Source organism: Amblyraja radiata, chromosome 15 (assembly GCF_010909765.2).
Source record: "Amblyraja radiata isolate CabotCenter1 chromosome 15, sAmbRad1.1.pri, whole genome shotgun sequence".
NCBI lineage: Eukaryota > Metazoa > Chordata > Chondrichthyes > Rajiformes > Rajidae > Amblyraja > Amblyraja radiata.
In genome coordinates this window covers 48857958-48873728 of record NC_045970.1, presented here as the reverse complement: position 1 = coordinate 48873728, position 15771 = coordinate 48857958, and positions in this window count along the sequence as shown.

Genomic DNA, 15771 nt, shown 5'->3' with positions numbered 1-15771 from the left:
GTGTATGTGACTTTAAGAATAATAAATTGGTATGTTCAAGATATCCAACGTTATCGATAATTCTTACTGCTCTTTTTTATAATGTGCATAACGGCTGTAGGTTTGTTTTGTAGGTGTTACCCCATATCTCCACACAGTAACTCAGATATGGCAATATGAGTGTATTATACAGAGTATGTAATGATTTGTGGTCCAGAATGTGTCTTGATTTTCCCAATATTGCTATAGACTTTGCCAGTTTTGCTTTGACGTGGTTTATATGTGGTTTCCAGCAGAATTTGTGGTCTAAGATCACACCAAGAAATTTATTTTCATATACTCTTTCTATACTTATGTTATCTATTTTCAATTGTGCTTGAATTCGATTTAATAACAACCGCAAGTTTTTGAATGGGAAGCTTGCGCATTTTAGTTACGCGTTTTCAACAAGGAAAAGTCGTACAATTACCTCCAGAAATTGAAATTCATGTCTTGACTTAGACAGGAGTTTGAAAATAAATTGGAGATTTTTGGAGAAGATTATTGGCTGCAACCTTCCCTCCATAGATGAACTGTACACTGCAAGGGCCAGGAAGCGAGCGGGCAAGGTCATCTCTGACCCCTCTCACCCTGGCCACAAACTCTTTGAATCACTTCCCTCTGGAAGGCGACTCCGGATTGTCAAAGCTGCCACAGCCAGACATAAAAACAGTTTTTATCCACGAGTAGTTGCTCTACTCAACAGCCAAAAATCTGTTTCCTCCGTATTGATCTGGTATTTTGGTGGTTCACATGCTTGATCAATGGTGTTTCATCATTAATGTTTTATTATTATTAATGTTTAGTCTTTTCTGAGTCATTCGTAACTGTCACTGTATGTCATGTTGTTACTTGTGGGCGGAGCACCAAGGCAAATTCCTTGTATGTGAATACTTGCCCAGTAAACTTACTTACTTACTTACCTCTTCAATATGATCTTGTAGAATACTGATTTTTTTCACAAATATCATTGTTCCCGGCATCCACTCTTGTTTCTAACTTTCCAGCTGAGTGGACAGCTGGGAAAGCTGCTTATTCAAAATCTCACCAAAGTCCTTTGCCATAGCTTGTCTTAAAGATTGTTCTTGTTCTTTTACTTTTCCTTCCATAGTAGCAATAAATCTTTGTCCATCAGATTCCTCCTCAGATTCTTCAGGGGTTGTTTTCTCTGACTCTTGAGCAACCCGCAGTCTGGTTTTTGATCTTGTCTGAGGTACCGTCGGTTTTTGCATTTAAAAGTACCGGTATCCCGTCAATTTGCGGCGAGTTCACACTACAAACCAACTGACTCACATGGCTATCTGGACTACACGTCTTCCCACCCTGCCCCCTGTAAAGACTCCATCCCCTACTCCCAATTCCTCCGCCTACGCCGCATCTGTTCCCAGGATGAGACGTTCCACACCAGGGCATCGGACATGTCCTCGTTCTTCAGGGAACGGGGATTCCCCTCCGCCACCATAGATGAGGCTCGCACCAGGGTCTCATCCATACCCCGCAACACTGCTCTCTCTCCCCATCCCCGCACTCGCAACAAGGGCAGAGTCCCCCTAGTCCTCACCTTTCACCCCACCAGCCGGCAAATACAACACATAATCCTCCGCCATTTCCGCCACCTCCAACGTGACCCCACCACTCGCCACATCTTCCCATCTCCCCCTATGTCTGCCTTCCGCAAAGACCGCTCCCTCCGCAACTCCCTTGTCAATTCTTCCCTTCCCTCCCGTACCACCCCCTCCCCGGGCACTTTCCGTTGCAACCGCAAGAAATGCAACACCTGTCCCTTCACCTCCCCCCTCGACTCCATTCAAGGACCCAAGCAGTCGTTCCAGGTGCGACAAAGGTTCTCCTGTATCTCCTCCAACCTCATCTACTGCATCCGCTGCTCTAGATGTCAGCTGATTTACATCGGGGAGACTAAGCGGAGGTTGGGCGATCGTTTCGCCGAACACCTCCGCTCAGTCCGCAAAAACCTACCTGAACTCCCGGTGGCTCAGCACTTCAACTCCCCCTCCCATTCCCAATCCGACCTCTCTGTCCTGGGTCTCCTCCATTGCCAGAGTGAGCAACACCGGAAATTGGAGGAACAGCACCTCATATTCCGCCTGGGTTGCCTGCGTCCGGATGGCATGAACGTTGAATTCTCCCAATTTTGCTAGCCCTTGCTGTCTCCTCCCCTTCCTTAACCCTCGAGCTGTCTCCTCCCATCCCCCCGCCCTCGGGCTCCTCCTCCTCCCTTTTTCCTTCCTTCTCCCCCCCACCCCCCATCAGTCTGAAGAAGGGTTTCGACCCGAAACGTCGCCTATTTCCTTCACTCCATAGATGCTGCTGCACCCGCTGAATTTCTCCAGCATTTTTGTGTACCTCCTAGCATCTGTGGAGAACATGGATAGGTGACGTTTCACAGAGTGTTGGAGTAACTCAGCGGGTCAGGCAGCATCTGTGGAGAACATGGATAGGTGACGTTTCACAGAGTGCTGGAGTAACTCAGCGGATCAGGCAGCATCTGTGAGGTGGTCGGGGCAGCAAGAGGGGCATTAGTGGCCTGGGGGACGGAAAACAGGGAAGGTAGACACAAAATGCTGGAGTAACTCAGCGAGTCAGGCAGCATCTCTGGATAAAAGGTATAGATGATATTTCGGGTCAAGACCGTTCTTCAGTAATATTCATGATGTGGCATACATAGACATTCCTGAATGTTACCCAAACCATCGTGAGCTACTTTGTTACGGTGCTTGCCCTCTCCTATAACATCTCTGCTGCCTTGGGTGATGCAGGACAGGACACAAGCTTTGGGACACGGTGTGAAACTGTTGCAGTCTGTCCCAGCCTGGTAAAAGCCTGGATGGAGTGGATTTGGAGAGGATGTTTCCACTAGTGGGTGAGTCTAGGACCAGTGGCCAGAATTAAAAGACATTCCTTTTGGAAGGAGATGAGCAGGAATTTCTTAAGTCAGAGTGTGGTGAACTGTGGAATTCATTGCCACAGACAGCTGTGGAGGCCAAGCCAATGGACATTTGTCAGGAGGAGATTGATAGATTCTTGATTGATACGGGTGTCAGAGGTAATTGCGAGATGGCAGGAGAATGGGTTTGAGAGGGAAAGATAGAGTCATAGAGTGATACAGTGTGGAAACAGGCCCTTCAGCCCAGCATGTCCCATCTACACTAGTCCCACCTGCTCACGTTTGATCCATATCCCTCCAAACCTGTCCTATCCATGTACCTGTCTAACTGTTTCTTAAACGTTGCATAGTCCCAGCCTCAACCACCACCTCTGGCAGCTTGTTCCATACACACACCACCCTTTGTGTGAAAAAGATACCCCTCAGATTCCTATTAAATCTTTTCCCCTTCACCTTGAACCTATATCCTCTGGTCCTCGATTCCCCAACTCTGGACAAGAGACTCTGTGCATCTACCAGATCTATTCTTCTCATGATTTTATACACCTCTATTAGATCACCCCTCATCCTCCTGCGCTCCATGGAATAGAGACCCAGCCTACTCAACCTCTTCCTGTAGCTCACACCCTCTAGTCCTGGCGACATCCTTGTAAATCTTCTCTGTACCCTTTCCAGTTTGATGACATCTTTCCTATAACGTGGTGCCCAGAATTGAACACAATATTCTATATGCGGCCTCACCAACTTCTTATACAACTGCAACATGACCTCCCAACTTCGATACTCACCCTGACCCGCTGAGTTACTCCAGCACTCTGTGAAACGTCACAGAAAAGGGCGAGATTAGCAAGTTTGCTGCTGATACAAAAGTAAGTGGTTTTGCAGATAGTGAAGATGGTTGTGAAAGATTGCAGCAGGATCTTGATCGATTGGCCAGGTGGACAGAGGAATGGTTGATGGGATTTAAAACAGAGAAGTGTGAGATGTTGCATTTTGAGACGTCGAACAAAGACAGGACCTACCCAGTGAATGGTAGGCCTCTGGGTAGTGTTGTAGAGCAGAGGCATCTAGGAGTACAGGTGCATGGTCCCTTGAAGGTCGAGTCGCAAGTAGATCAGGTGGTCAAAAAGTATTTTGGCACTTTGGCCTTCATCAGTCCGAGTATTGAGAAGTTGGGAGGTCATGTTGCAGTTGTATAAGACGTCGGTGAGACCGCATTTAGAATATTGTGTTCTGCTCTGGGCATCAAGTTACAGGAGATATATTGTCAAGCTTGAAAGCATGCAGAGAAGATTTACGAGGATGTTGCCAGGACTAGAGGGTGTGAGCTATAGGGAGAGGTTGAGTAGGCTGGGTCTCCATTCCGGGGGAGGGGAACCTTATCATGTTGGAACGCTGGATTAGGTTAGCTGTAATCTAACAAGGCCGCATCCAAGAAACTTCAATTAGATATACTTCAAAATGTGCATTATTTTGTAAAAATTTCACTGCTATGTACTAACTTTAAGAAAATGAAATAAAAAATGTTAATTCTAACGTTAACTAACCTTTTAATGACTTTGTTGTGACTGCTATTTTATGGGAAAGCATTTGAATATTTGGTTGCAACATGGAGGTACGCAGTTTTGGCTAATCTTCTAGATGGGTATCTGCCATTTGTGACCTTAAGGGCGTCTTGATTTGGGTTAGGTAGGAGAACTAATTCGTAATTAGGTAGGAGATTCTACAGTTGCACCATCGAGAGTCTGCTGACGGGCTGCATCACAGTCTGGTACGGGAACTGTTCTGCCCACAGCCGCAAATCTCTACAGAGAGTGTTGAAGGCGGCACACAACACATCACTAGCAACGGTCTCCCGGCCATTCAGGACATTTTCCACCAGTGGTGCCTGTGTCAGGCACACAGCATCATCGAGGACCACAGCCACCCAGCACGCAGACTCTTGTCCTTGTTAGCGTCAGGCAGACGACCCAGGAGCATGGCTGCACGTACCACCAGACTTAAGACCAGTTTTTACCATCATTCCATCAGGCTTCTGAACTCATAGACACATCATAAATGTTGGTTATTTTATTTATTGTTGTCTTTTACCTACCATTGTCACTTTTATCTTATTTTATCTTATTTTTATTCCTGTAATATCATTGCTGAGGTGACCCATTGTCTTGTCAAACACATTTCATTGTCCCGTTGACCCTGTGTTAACTTACATATGACAAATAAAACTGAACTGAACTGAATGTAGATTTGCAGGGATAAATGGTTGAAAAGCAAGAAAGCATTTTTCATGCATGTTGCCGAAGGCGTGGATATTCTACTGCATTTTTCCATATTTCAATCGGATCTTTCTCGGCGTCAAATAAGGACTTTAAAATGTCATCTTCTGAGAGCTCAATTCCATCTGTAGTTCTATAGGAGCCTTGGAGCCAACAACTTGGCAAGGTTGCAATTCCAATTTGAATGCTTAGAAAATGCTAATTTTGTTCAATCTTCTTTTACTCTGGTATTTTAAATACTTTCATTTTAAGATTAAAATTAAAATAATAAGACGAACAAATACATATTTAATTTAAATCTTTTTATTCAAATTTTGAATTTAACAGCAATTTGCATACATACAATGATAACAGACAGTGATAGTCAGGACATAATTGTATGTAAACGACCCTCAAAACCCTTACCCTTACCCACCCTCACCACCCGAATCAGGTCGGGACCAAACGGGGACAAACAACACTCACATACGTACACATTCACACAAATACGATAAGATAAACAAAAAACAAAACAAAAAAAACCAACAACAACAAAAGAAGTGTGGGGGGGGGGGGGTTGAGGGGATAGCAGCTGCAATAAGACAGAGCAGTACATATTAATAAATACATATTAATAAAATAAAAGGATTTATTCTACAAAATATGGATTCATTCATAAGGCCGCATTTAATGGCCTAGAAGGCCGCATGCGGTTCCCCGCCCCTGCTCTATTCCATGGAGCACAGGATATCCTGTATGTTACTGGTTCCCATCGATGGAATGTATGACTTGTTTTCCCTCGTAAATACACTGGTCCTCCCACACTCCAAAGACAGGTCTGTAGGTTAATTGGCTTGGTGTAAAGGTAAGAATGTATAAAGGAAAATGTGTGGATGCAGGGATTGCTGCTCAGTGCGGACTCAGAGGTAGTTGAGGCAGGGACTATTGCAACTTTTGAGAAACAGTTAGACAGGCACATGGATAGGACGGATTTGGAGGGATATGGGCCAAACGCGGGCAGGTGGGACCAGGGACATGTGGGCAAGTTGGGGCTGAACGGCCTGTTTCCGCACCGTATCACTTTCTGACTCTATGTCTCAATGTATATCCAAACTAAACTAAACTAAAGTCTGAAGATCAGTCCTCCAACTTTGCTGACTGATACGAGACAAGAAATTGAAGAACATCTCTTAGCTGCCCAACACACTGAACCTTTGGTTTATCATTGCTCAATGTTCTTCCAGTATGAATTTTGCCCTGAAGTTACTATTTTAAGACGTGCCACAGTGTCAGACACAACTTTAATTATATTAGTTGATACTGAAATCTAATCTCTTTGTAGGTTAGCTTCATGCTACAGTGGCAAAGAACAGAGCAAGGACACTAATGCCCCTGTCCCACTTAGGAAACCTGAACGGAAACCTCTGGAGACTTTGCGCCCCACCCAAGGTATCCGTGCGGTTCCCGGAGGTTTTTGTAAGTCTCCCTACCTGCTTCCACTACCTGCAAGCTCCGGCAACCACCTGCAACCTCCGGGAACCGCACGGAAACCTTGGGTCGCCTGAAAGAGGGACAGGCCCATTAGACCAAACCAATTAACCTACAAACCTGTACATCTTTGGAGGGTGGGAGGAAACCGAAGATCTCGGAGAAAACCCACGCAGGTCACGGGGAGAACTCCAAACATACAGCACCCGTAGTTGGGATTGAACCCTGGTCTCCGGCGCTGCAAGCGCTGTAAGGTAGTAACTCTACCGCTGTGCCACCATGATCGCCCGTAGGTTTAGTGGGAAATGGGCCAGTGTAGATGGGGCACCTGTAACCTATGTCCTCTGGTTCCCGATTCCCCTACTCTGGGCAAGAGACTCTCTGTGCATAATTTTGTACAGCTCTATAAGATCACCCTAAACCTGCGCTCCAAGGAATAAAGTCCTAGCCTGCTCCACCTTTCCCTATAGCTCAGGCCCTCGAGTCCTGGCAACATCCTCGTAAAACTTCTCTGTACCCTTTCCAGCTTGACAACATCTTTCCTCTAACATGGTGCCCAGAACTGAACACAATACTCTAACTTCTAAGTGGAGCAGACAGATTGTGCAGGAAGGAACTGCAGATGTTGGTTGAAACCGAAGATAGACACAAAAAGCTAGAGTAACTGTATCCATATCTCTCATTTCCCTTTCCCCGAACTCTCAGTCTGAAGAAGGGTCTCGGCACGAATCATCACCGAGTCCATTTCTCCAGAGATGCTGCCTGACCCGCTGAGTTGCTCCAGCTCTTTGTGTCAATCTTCACTCTAAATTCGAAGTTCTTTGTTTCTAGTTTGGTTACCCATTTGGTCTGGAACAGATGAGTTTGGCCCGAAGGGCCCCTTTCTGGGTCTTAATAGAGCTGTGTAACACTGTTAGACTTGGCGGCACGGTGGCGCAGCGGTAGAGCTGCTGCCTTACATCGCCAGAGACCCGGGTTCGATCCTGACTACAGGTGTCTGTACGGAGTTTGTACGTTCTCCCCGTGACCTGTGTGGGTCTTTCTCTGAGAACTTCGGTTTCCTCCCACACTCCAAAGACGTATAGGTTTGTAGATTAATTGATATTTAAAAAAGTAAATTGTCCCCAGTGTGTGTAGGATAGTGTTGATGCGCGAGGATCGGTGGTTGGCACGTACTCGGTGGGCTGAAGGGCCTGTTTACATGCTGCATCTCCAAACCTATCTAACCACTATTAGAGAGCACTTGTTCAATCGGGATCAATACTTGGGAGTGGGGCGCCATCTAGTGTTTGGAAAGTTTCCGTCCATGGACACCAGCCAGTTTCAAATGAAGAAGCCATTTGAAGATGGGTCTCGACCCGAAACGTCACCTATTCCTTCGCTCCGTAGATGCTGCCTCGCCCGCTGAGTTTCTCCAGCATTTTTGTCTGCAAGCCATTTAAATTCATCTGTGAAGAAATCCGTGGGTGTAGCATTAAAAAATATGATTCCCCCTTTCATTGTTACAGAACACTGTACAATTCAAGTTTAGTTTAGTTTATTGTCACGTGTACACTTGAGACTTTACTTTATTCTTTGGAGATACAGCGCGGAAACAGGTCCTTCGACGCTGATCAGCGATCACCCCGCACACTAGCACTATCCTACACACACTAGGGATCATTTATAATTTTACCAAAGCCAATTCATCGACAAACCTGTACGTCTTTGGAGTGTGGGAGGAAACTGGGGCACCAGGAGTAAACCCACGCGGTCACGAGGAGAACGTACAAACTCCATCCACTGATCAGTGTAGGCAACTGAACCATCCTGTCAACAACTAGAGAGCGGTCCTGACCGAGCATCTGGTCCTGACTTGAAACATCACTCATCCTTTTTCTCCAGAGATGCTGCCTGACCCGCTGAGTTACTCCAGCGCGTTATGTCTATCTACCACCTACCTAATTGGAGACCCTTGGACTATCTTTAATCGGACCCTATCTTGTCATTCACGTTATCCTATACCTGTACACAGTGGACGGCTTGATTGTAATCAGGTATAGTCTTTTTGCTGACTGGATAGCAAGCAACAAAATAGCTTTTCACTGTACCTCGGTACACATCTTCTTCTTATCGAGTCCACGCACAAGATTAGAAGTTGTTCAGCCAGAGCTGAACACACTTCTCAGCATCTGCATACAATGGTGTCTGTCTTGTCCCTTCTTGTGCGTGGTGGTGGAAAGATTGGTGGAAAAGGGCCGCTCTTTTCTTGACCCCCCACCTCGGTACACATGACAATAATGAACTAAACTAAACTACACTAAACCCTAAGATAGACACAAAGTGCTGGTGGAACTCAACGGATCAGGCAGCATCTCTGGTGAAAAAGGATGGGTGACGTTTCGGGTCAGGTCCCTTCTTCAATAGACAATAGGTGCAGGAGTAGGCCATTCGGCCCTTCGAGCCAGCGCAGTCGTCTTTCTTACAGTTTGGCTTTCTTCCCAACCAATTGTTCAAGCGCTTTTGATTGCAACATGCGCCTTAATTTAGTTCAACAAAGAAACTGACAAGTTACTAAAGAACCGCCATTCAATGTGATCATTCTTCAGATTTCAGCCTTCTTCAGACTTCAGAACTACACCCCACCTGCTTCCTTGGAATCAGCCGGACTGTGATTTCCACATAACTAACGACCAACTTAAGGGAAACAAGAGGCCACAACCAGACCAAGATATAGTCGCACGTGAACTTTCCAACAGTGAAACAGGAATGTCGCAATGTTGGCTTAAAAGGGGAAATTGGGGTTTAGAATGCAGCAAAACATGGAAGGCATTGCAGGAACGTGCATCCACAGCAGATATCCTGCATAAATTTCTAAAAGGCCTTTGAATTTATAGAAATAAGGAACTGCAGACGCTGGTTAATACACAAAAGGACGCACAAAGTGCTGGAGTAACTCGGCGGGTCAGGCGGCATCTCTGGAGGACATTCACAGGTGACATTACGGGTTGGAACCCTTTACCACTCCGTGTTCTCCAGAGATTTAGGGTGGCATGGTGAAGCAGCGGTAGAGTTGCTGCCTTACAGCGTCGAGACACAGGTTTGATCCTGACTACGGGCGCTGTCTGTACGGATGTTTGTAGGTTCTCCATGTGGCTGCGTGGGTTTTCTCTGGGTGCTCCGGCTTCCACCCACACTCCAAAGACATAGAAACATAGAAATTAGGTGCAGGAGTAGGCCATTCGGCCCTTCGAGCCTGCACCGCCATTCAATATGATCATGGCTGATCATCCAACTCAGTATCCCGTACCTGCCTTCTCTCCATACCCTCTGATCCCCTTAGCCACAAGGGCCACATCTAACTCCCTCTTAAATATAGCCAATGAACTGGCCTCAACTACCCTCTGTGGCAGAGAGTTCCAGAGATTCACCACTCTCTGTGTGAAAAAAGTTTTTCTCATCTCGGTTTTAAAGGATTTCCCCCTTATCTTTAAGCTGTGACCCCTTGTCCTGGACTTCCCCAACATCAGGAACAATCTTCCTGCATCTAGCCTGTCCAACCCCTTAAGAATTTTGTAAGTTTCTATAAGATCCCCTCTCAATCTCTTAAATTCTAGAGAGTATAAACCAAGTCTATCCAGTCTTTCTTCATAAGACAGTCCTGACATCCCAGAAATCAGTCTGGTGAACCTTCTCTGCACTCCCTCTATGGCAATAATGTCCTTCCTCAGATTTGGATACCAAAACTGTACGCAATACTCCAGGTGTGGTCTCACCAAGACCCTGTACAACTGCAGTAGAACCTCCCTGCTCCTATACTCAAATCCTTTTGCTATGAAAGCTAACATACCATTCGCTTTCTTCATTGCCTGCTGCACCTGCATGCCTACTTTCAATGACTGGTGTACCATGACACCCAGGTCTCGCTGCATCTCCCCTTTTCCTAATCGGCCACCATTTAGATAATAGTCTGCTTTCCTGTTTTTGCCACCAAAATAGATAACCTCACATTTATCCACATTATACTGCATCTGCCAAACATTTGCCCACTCACCCAGCCTATCCAAGTCACCTTGCAGTCTCCTAGCATCCTCCTCACAGCTAACACTGCCCCCCAGATGTACAAGTTTCTAGGTTAATTGACCTTGGTAAAAATTGTAAATTGTCCCTAGTGTGTAGGCTAGTGCTAGTGTATGGGATGATCGCTGGTTGGAGCGGACTCAGTAGGCTGAAGGGCCTGTTTCCACACTGTATCTCGAATGTAAAGTCTAAAGGTGCTGCCTGACCCACTGAGGAGGTAGTTGAGGCAGGTACTATCGCAACGACTTTACGAAACATGTAGACTGGTACATGGATAGGACAGTTTTAGCGGGATATGGGTCAAATGCAGGTGTGACCTAGTGTGGATGGGTCATGTTGGTCGGTGTGTGCAAGTTGGGCCGAAGGGCCTGTTTCCACACTGTATCGTTGTATCACGGAGTACAGAGAAGGTTCACCAGACTGATTCCTGGGATGTCAGGACTTTCATATGAAGAAAGACTGGATAGACTCGGCTTGTACTCACTAGAATTTAGAAGATTGAGGGGGGATCTTAGAGAAACTTACAAAATTCTTAAGGGGTTGGACAGGCTAGATGCAGGAAGATTGTTCCTGATGTTGGGGAAGTCCAGAACAAGGGGTCACAGTTTAAGGATAAGGGGGAAATCTTTTAGGACCGAGATGAGAAAAACATTTTTCACACAGAGAGTGGTGAATCTCTGGAATTCTCTGCCACAGAAGGTAGTTGCGGCCAGTTCACTGGCAATATTTAAGAGGGAGTTAGATGTGGACCTTGTGGCTAAAGGGATCAGGGGGTATGGAGAGAAGGCAGGTACAGGATACTGAGTTGGATGATCAGCCATGATCATATTGAATGGCGGTGCAGGCTCGAAGGGCCGAATGGCCTACTCCTGCACCTATTTTCTATGTTTCTATTGACTGATCGGAGAAGCGGAGAGGAGGACGGAGGGGGCCGGTGATGGTGGATCCAAGGGCAAGGGCCGGTGAGAGAGTGATCCGGGATCTAACCTTCCGCCCCCATCGAGGTCATCTGTGGGAAGCGACCCCGGGGCACAAAGCCTGAAGTTGACCGTGCGAGGAGAGGGATGATCTGGATGGAGGCGACGGCTGGAGGCCCGGCAGCAGCCTGGGGCTCGCCTGAATCGGGCTCCGCTCCAGAAGACTTAAAATATGGGACCGGACAGGACTCTGAAAACGGCGCCAAAACCTGGCGAATTTTGCATGCGGTCTCGGTGGACTATTTCTACGCACTTTGTACTAATGGGCTATTGTACTTGGGTACGGTGATACTTTACTGAAGTGTTTGCAAAAATAATTTCACTGCACATCTGTGCATGTGTTAATAAAAACCATAGACCATTGATGAGGAGGAATGTTGGAGTCAGGAGAAGATGTCAACACAGGGAGACGAGTACTCCTTGCCAGATTAACTCCCATCTGACGAAGACTCCTGACCCGAAATGTCACCCATTGAATCTGGAGTGAACAAGTCACGACGTAAAACGTCACTTATTGAATCTGTAGAAGGTTCCTGACCCAATATGTCACCTCTCCGTGTTTAGATTAGAGATACAGCACGGAAACAGGCCCTTCGGCCCACCGAGTCCGCACCGACCAGCGATCCCGGCTAACACCAACACTACCCTACACACACTGGGGACAATTTACAATTATACCAAGCCGATTAACCTACAAGCCTGGCAATCTTTGGTGTGTGGGAGGAAACCGAAGATCACGGAGAAAACCCACGCAGGTCACGGGGAGAACGTACAAACTCCGTACAGATGAGCACCCGCGGTCGGGATCGAACCCGGGACCCGGGGCTCTGGCGCCGTGAGGCAGCAACTCTACCGCTGCGCCACCGTGCTGCATCAAGCTCTCCAGAGATGCTACCTATGATTTCAAGAGAGAGCTAGATAGGGCTCTTGAAAATAGCGGAGTCAGGGGATATGGGGAGAAGGCAGGAACGGGGTACTGATTGGGGATGATCAGCCATGATCACATTGAATGGTGGTCCTGGCTTGAAGGGCTGAATGGCCTACTCCTGCACCTATTGTCTATTGACCTGCTGAGTTACTTCAGCACACGGAATCTTTGGTTGTGGTATTCATCTTGCTTATTCATCCCAGGATATTCCCCATTTGGAGTATTTCCAATGGGCAAAGCAACAAAGATTTGCTGGGTAAAATCGACAACGGCAGCAACACATTGTACTGTGGACACAGGAGAAACCGAGATTATGTTTCAGTCCGAAGAGTTGCACAACCAGTTATACCAGTAATTCACTTGTTATTATTTCAGATTTCCAGCCTCTTCCATTTTGAGTTGCTTCTCACTCCAGTTGTTAAGTAAGAATGTTCTCAGCCAGAGACACAAGGAACTGGAGATGCTGGAGTCTTGAACAAAACACAAAGTGCTGGAGTGACCAGCTGAGCAAACTGAGAGAGAGGGTTGAAAAGCATTGCTCAATTTGTCCCAAGATTGCACCAGCGACTGCGGAAGGCTCGGGAGGCCCCGACGATGGGTGAACAACAAAAAGGAGGATGACTGAACTGTTTAAGAAGGAACTGCAGATGCTGGAAAAATCGAAGGTAGACAAAAATGCTGGAGATACTCATCGGGTGAGGCAGCATCTATGGAGTGAAGGAAATAGGCAAAGTTTTGGGTCGAAACCTTTCTTCAGACTGAACTTTGGTGCCTTCCCTCACAGTGGGAAACGTTGATTCCGCTGTGTGGGGATGTTCATGTTAAAGCCTGTCATAGAAACGTAGAAAATAGGTGCAGGAGTAGGCCATTCGGCCCTTCGAGCCTGCACCGCCATTCAATATGATCATGGCTGATCATCCAACTCAGTATCCCGTACCTGCCTTCTCTCCATACCCCCATCGTGTGTTGTGTTCTTTTTTATTCGTGTGGCTGTAAGGTGACCCAAATTTCACCGTACTAATTGGTGCATGTGACAATAAATGTAACTTGAACTTGAACTTGATATATATATATATACACACTTACACGCACATATTCATACACACAAATAAACCCGATAATAGTGCAATAATAACAAAAATAGTCTATGCACGTGCGGTTCAGAGCTTATTTGGTGGTTGTGGTGTTTAATAGCTGAATGGCTGTAGGGAAGAAGCTGTTCCTGAACCTGGACGTTACAGTTTTCAGGCTCCTGTATCTTCTTCCCAATGGCAGGAGTGAAATGAGAGCCTGGCCAGGGCGGTGTGGGTCTCTGACGATGCCGGCTGCCTTTTTGAGGCAGCGACTCCTGTAGATCCCTTCGATGGTGGGGAGGTCAGAGCCGGTGATGGACTGGGCAGTGGTCACAACCTATTTGCAGTCTTTTCTGCTCCTGGACATTCAAGTTGCCGAACCAGGCTGTGATACAACCAGTCAACATGTTGGAGAAAGTTCAGGGGGCGCATGTCGCTAGGATGTAAAGAAATGGCGAAAGCATTTATGTTCAGTGTCCTTGAAGTGTGTTTTTATTCTATTTATCCACGAGTAGTTGCTCTATTCAACAGCCAAAAATCAATAGCCTCCCTTTGATCTGGTACTTTGTTGGTTCACATGCTTGATCAATGGTGTTTTATCATTAATGTTTTATTATTATTCAATGTTTAGTGTTTTCTGAGTCATTCATAACTGTCACTGTATGTCATGTTGTTACTTGTGGGCGGAGCACCAAGGCAAATTCCTTGTATGTGAATACTTGGCCAATAAACTTACTTACTTACTTCTGATATTCATATGGATTATCTGCCTTAAGATGAGAGTTGATCTTAGTTTAGTCTAGTTTATTATTGTCACCTGCACTGAGGTAAAGTGAAAAGCATTTTGTGTTGCTTGCTATCCAGTCAGCAGAAAGACTATAGGGCCCTTGCACGGCAGGCGAGGTCAGGACACCTAACCCGTACTGTTGCCACGCAACGCCCTCTGGAGTACAAGCGGTGAACTTCAGGTAAGTGATAGGTATGGGCAGGGCATGAGCAGAACCCAATTCAAAAGAGATTATTACTTTTCCCGGTGGCTCAGCACTTCAACTCCCCCTCCCATTCCGAATCTGACCTCTCTGTCCTGTGCCTCCTCCATGGCCAGAGTGAGCACCACCGGAAATTGGAGGAGCAGCACCTCATATTCCGCTTGGGCAGTCTGCACCCTAGCGCCATAAACATAGAATTCTCCAATTTCCGGTAGCCCTTGCTGTCTCCTCCCCTTCTCAGCTCTCCCTCAGCCCTCGGGCTCCTCCTCTTCCCTTTTCCTTTCTTCTTCCCACCCTACATCAGTCTGAAGAAGGGTTTCGGCCCGAAACGTTGCCTATTTCCTTCGCTCCATAGATGCTGCCGCACCCGCTGAGTTTCTCCAGCACTTTTGTCTACCTTCTTATTACTTTTCCAGGCAGGCAGAAGTTAACAAGATTAACTTTCCACGGTGCTGTCAGGTTGGAACCCAAACTTCATCTAAAAAATTCCCCTGCTGCAGTGTAAAAGCACCTTCAGGCTGACTTTAAATCATTGTTGGTGCATTGAACTTTCAACCCATTCCAGGAGGCACTGCAACTTAATAAAATATTCATCAGTAATTTTACAGAGAAGAACCTTCAGTCAAACAGTTGCCACAATTGTGCTAGTTGTCATCTCTGATTCACGCACATTGCAAATGTCTAATAAACCGTCTAATGAAACCCAATAATGAAACAAAGAGGGCATTTAATTGAACACCATTTGAGAACACAATTTAATTCCCGAGCAATGACAGACATTGTTTTGGAAGAAAGGACACAAATTCAAGCATTTACCGGAGACCACTTCATTCATTTATGTCGTAACACAGCAAAGGTCCGAGTATGTGTGTGTGTTTAAGAAAGAACTGCAGATGCTGGGAAAATCGAAGGTAGACAAAAAATACTGGAGAAACTCAGCGGGTGAGGCAGCATCTATGGAGCGTAGGAATAGGTGACGTTTCGGGTCGAGACCCTTCTTCAGACTTGAGTATGTGTGTGTGCATCATTTTCTACTATACAATTATAGAACCTACGATTTCATTACCAGAAATGAATGC